Below are 5468 nucleotides of genomic sequence, written 5' to 3'. Positions count from 1 at the left end.
GGCATATTATGGAGTTGCACCCAGAAGTATGCATGAGAGAAGTCTAACTCAATAGGCGGAAGAAGGCCATCAAAAAACCTTGCAAAGCAGGTTTTGATAAAAAAAAAAAAAAAAAAAAAGACATGGTTGGCCATCCCAAACTCTCAACAAATCCTTTTAAGAACAAAAGTCCAAGAGGAAGAGGTTTAAACCCACTTCCACAATACGTAGACTAGCATCCACCCTCGAAACTTTAAGCATAGAAAACTTAAAGGCCTCATGATTAATCTTTCGTTCCATGATGATCTTCCCCACAAGACTAAATTCACCCTTCATCAAGGTTTGTTCAACATCAGAATCTGACACAATATTACCTTCCTTTTCAATACTAGTAAGACTAAGGGAATTCCACTATTTGATAAAATCCTCAGCCATAATAAACAAAAACAAACATACAAACTGGAAACATCCAATGACAAAACTCTCTTCTACCACACAGAATGAGTTAAATCGCGAAGAAGAAGATACGCAACAAATTAAGAACTCCATGTTTTTATATAGAACATGTTTTCCACATTTCCTTTTGCTGCATTGTTCTTGGAGAAACCAAAATACACAGAGGCAAAATAAAGAAATTGGCAAATATTTTATTTTGATGGGTTATTTGCAAATTTCCAAGAAAATTGAGAAAATTGATCGTTTGCCAAACACTTCATGAAAGGGCCAGGCACCGCCTCAAAAATTTCTTTGAGATCGTCTTTAGTGAGCGCTTTACGGACAAGGAACCAATGTTGTCGTCAATGTTCCCATGCAACTTTACTAATGCAGATCTCTTTGAAGTTTGAACCTAGCTAACTTGTGTTACAATACAAAAAGTTAAAAAGATCATCTGTGTTGGCATTAGATCATTTGCTGGTGTTATCAATTCATTCAATTTGGTTTTGGACAAATTTTATAACCGAATTGATATAGCCGATTTTGAAAATTTAAAAATCGATATAGACCAATTCATTACGGAAATCGAAACTTCTGATTTTTTCAATCTCGATTTGATCTAACCCGATTTTTTCAATTTACTATTTACACATGTGACACTATATAAGTTTAGAATATATAATCCATTGTTTAAAAATATATTTATCAAAAAGAATATATATTATAATTTATTATGCCAAAAATATATTTATCCTTGATATATATATATATATATATAATAAGATTATATTAGTAACTTAATATTATTGTTCATGTTTAAAATTAAAATTTTAAAGATTATAAAATTAATTTTATGTTTTATTAAATGTTATATTAATTTTATATTATAAGATCAATAGACATGAATCATAAAATTAAAATTTCATGTAATATTAATTAGAAATTTAGCATATATTGTATATAATATAATATAAAAAGTTAATATATATATACACCGAATTAATTTGGATTCTTTAGAACCGCTAACCGGACCGGTTACAAACCGGACCAAATCCACTTGTTTTCTGATATTTTGTGTACCCGAGTTGCTGGTGTTGAGAAATATTGCATCTTTAGCAGGAATATGTAGTGGAAAGTTTACCTTTTTACACTGATTAGATATTAAAATCATACTCGTTATTGTTTTGTCTTCTCAGGCTTACAGCAGCTTCCTCCAGAAAAAATTCAATTGGCTACAAAATTTGGGATGGTCAAGTTAAAGAGGGTCGCTCTGGTCAACATGGTGTAATGGGCAGCCGGCCAAAATACGCTCGGGAGTAGGGAATGCTGTGAAGTTAGTCTTAAGCTGCTTGAGGTCGACTATACTGATCTATCCACATCGCATCGATGTTACAGTGCCAATCGAGGATACTGTAAGTTTGTCCCCTTTTTTCCCATTTCCTATGGATTATTTTAATCTACAAGGCTGGATTCAATGTTCTTGTTGAATATTTTTGTTTGGAATTGTCTTTAATCTGTAAGGAAGATGGGGGAGCTTAAGAAGCTGGTTGGAGAAGGAAAGATAAAATATATCAGATTATCAGAAGCTAGTGTTGACACAATAAGGAGAGCTCATGCGGTTCATCCCATCACTGCAGTACAAATGGAATATTCCCTTTGGGCCCGTGACATCGAAGATGAGATTGTTACTATCTCCACCTAGTGTTTTTAAGTTCATATATATATATATATATATAGATCTACTGTATTACATAATCTACACTAAAGAAAACCACGATGTTCGTTATTGCATCAAGTTTTTGCTGCTCATTTCACGTACCTGTTTATGTACAGGGAGCTTGGCATTGGACTAGTTGCATACAGCCCTCTTGGTCGTGGTTTCTTTGCTGGAAAGGCAGTTCTTGAGCCCTTGCCCCCGGAGAGTGTATTGGTATGTCAATCATGTGAATGAAAATGGAAATTAAATAGGCCATCATATTTAACTTTCTGCAGTTTTGGAATCCTCCAATCGTGGATACTTATACTGTAAACAAACTATACTACATACAAGTCAGTGTATAAACGAATCACAAGGTTGGTTGTGTCAATAAAAAAGCTTACAGAAGATTTTTTCTATTCTTAAACATTCGCCTTTATGGTCATCGAATCAATGTGTCATCTATGCACAGATACATTCATCATATGGTACCTTGTTTTTAAGAGAAATGCTAGGGATAAGCCCTTAATGCATAAGCCTGGTGCAAGCTTTTTGTTAAAAAGTGGGTTACACTATGAAAAAGCAAGTTTTTCACACTTTCATAATAAGGTCTACGTATTCTTTTTTTATAAAAGATATGAGCAAGGCTTATAGATTTATGACTTGTATATATCATTATTTATTTTTTCATTTTATTGATAGACGAACTTATAAGGCAAAGCAATATGGATCTACAAATTACATTGCACCCTGGCTTCCTAACCCATCTAAAGGCAAAATAATTCTCTAGAACAAATCAAACCTTTTATGGTAGAAATGCATGTGTTATTTTAAAGGAAAATTTTGAAGGAAGACAAGTTGGGGGATGGATTGGGCACCAATCCCACCTGTACCATATAATGAAACGGTGCATTTTAATCAAACACCCTTGCCGCATTCCCAAACAATACTAACTTCTTAGCCCCTACACCACCATTGTCTGCTTCTACCTTCCCATTTCCAGTCATTGTCGTCATCGCAGGTGCTGCCACCGAGAATTGATATTTAATAAATAATTGAGAACGACTTCAAGCTAGCGTGGAATGTTGACATTGTAGAAATTGGTTGGTAAGAGAAGTTTATAGACTTTAAAGTTTTGTTCTTTTTCAATTTAACATATCAATTGTGTAGAAGGTGGATCCTATGATCAATTTACAAACAGATTTTTTATCTATTAAATAGTGCATGTCTCGCATGTTTCCTAGAAAAAAACAATAGGCGTTAAATTTGTAAAGACTATTAAACAACATATGTTAAAACTTCTCCACTATAGTGAAGACAATTAGACTTTGTTTGGATTATTGAATAAGCTTAACTCATCTCAGTTGAATTTTGTTTTAGACCTATTCCAACATCATTTAGCTCACTCAATAAAGAGATCATGTGGAGATGAAACCTTAGATCCACCTGATGGAGATAACTGTTGGAAGAAAGTGTGGAGTTTACATGTCCCAAGTAGTGCAAAAATGTTCATATGGAAAATCTATTATGAGATTCTTTCCACTAGATGGAATTTAAAGATGAAACAGATTATTACTTCACAGTTATGCCCTATATGTGAGTTGGAGGAAGAGACAGTTTACCATGTGCTATGGAACTGTCCAGCCGCTGCTGATTTGTGATTTGTAAATCAAAGTCCTGTGCATAAGTGGTCTGGGTAGTTTACTGATTTTCTAGAGTTATGGAAGAAAATGCTTGTTAGCTTATGAGATAAACAATTGGAAGTGGTGGTTGTTGTCATGAAGAGAATTTGGTATAGAAGGAATGTCTTTCTTTTCCAAGATAAATTTGAAGCATCTACTACTCAACAAGGACTAGAAGATTTTAAGAATACACAAGTGAACATTTCAAGAGATCATATGGTTTAAAGAGCTTATAGAAGTACCAGAAGCTGGTATAGTCTAGAGGAGCATGTCATCAAGGTGAACTGAGATGCAGCTATGAATTCAAAATCTACAAGAATTGGGATTGGAGTTATGGCTAGGGATTGTGAAGGGGAAATCTAAATGTGTCTTTGTGCAAAGTTAGAGCATGGTGTAGAGGCTATCACAGCAGAGACTATGGTGCTTAGAAGAGCTATGGAGGTTTGTGTTGAGTTGGGTTTCAGAAATATAATTTTTGAAGGTGATGCACATGTTGTAGTTAAAGCTGTTTCTACAACAGAGGAAAGTTGGGCTTGGAATGGACTAGTTTTTGAAGATATTAGGACTCTTTGCTGCAATACATCATGGAAAGTCTAATTTGTATATAGAGAAACCAATATGGTTGCCCACAATTTGGCTAAGTATGCACTGCTTGATGATGCATAAAAGATATGGTTAGAGAAAAGACCAGATTGTATTCGTAATGAGTTAATTAAGGATAATCTTTGTATGGATCCTAACATCTCTCTTTCTTCCATATATTATGGATTTTGTGGAATGTTCAATATCAATGAGTGTAAATTAAATACTTGATCATTTGTGATATTGTACAATACATGTGATATATGTTCCGGAATGGTGGTTATTAGAAAAGTAGCAAAAATACACACACTTTATTTACATATATATGTGTGTGTATATATATATATATGTATAAAGCAATTTGCACAGTTTTAATGTAGGTAAGTAATCACGCACTCTTATTTTTGAAAAAAATGGAACACACTTAATTCTCACAAAAAAAAAAAAAAAAAAAAACCGATATTTTCAAAGTAGGCTCTTGTTTTTCTCAAAGAGTCACTCTAAAATTATAACTAGAATTAATTGATTTTAATTTTATTTTTCAATTTCTTTAAATCTCTAACACTATTCACAAATCATCTATATATTCTCAATTTTTCTATTTAATTTACACCTCAATTTTGGACAATAGCGCCCTTTTTCAAAACAAATTGTAGAAGCTAACCTGGCAATATCCTATTAGAGCATTGGCAATGTGCCCAATGCAAGTCTAAAATTTAGATTCTGGTGAATATTTTGCTTCACATCGAATTTGCAATAGAGCAATGCTACATACAGTCACTTTTGCGTACTCTCTACGCACTCCACTGATATGATTTACTGGATTAATTTTTTTTTAATATCCAACTAATCATATCACTAGAGTGCACAAAAGAGTGCACAAAAATGACTGCATATAGAATTTTTGTTTGCAATATAACAAAAAGTTCAGACTTCAACTACAGTAAATCTTCCTCCCTCACCGTACCTGGCGAGCCACCGTTTGCTCTAGATAAAATATTTTATTATTTTATCAATCCTCCGCCTACTCTTTCCCTCCTTCCTTTCTCTTTCTTCAAGCAGCAAGTAACCTCGCACTCTTCTCTCCCTCACTC

The 5468-nt window shown here is 33.6% G+C and overlaps 1 pseudogene; it reads left to right on the top strand.

The window, feature by feature from the left end:
• Positions 1 to 258: 258 nt before the first annotated feature.
• On the top strand, positions 259 to 2448 carry LOC122304865 (annotated as a pseudogene).
• The last annotated feature ends 3020 nt before the right edge of the window (positions 2449 to 5468 follow it).

The sequence above is a fragment of the Carya illinoinensis genome, chromosome 3 (assembly GCF_018687715.1).
Source record: "Carya illinoinensis cultivar Pawnee chromosome 3, C.illinoinensisPawnee_v1, whole genome shotgun sequence".
NCBI lineage: Eukaryota > Viridiplantae > Streptophyta > Magnoliopsida > Fagales > Juglandaceae > Carya > Carya illinoinensis.
The sequence above is the reverse complement of the archived record's forward strand: the minus strand, read 5'-3'. Positions and strand labels throughout refer to the sequence as shown.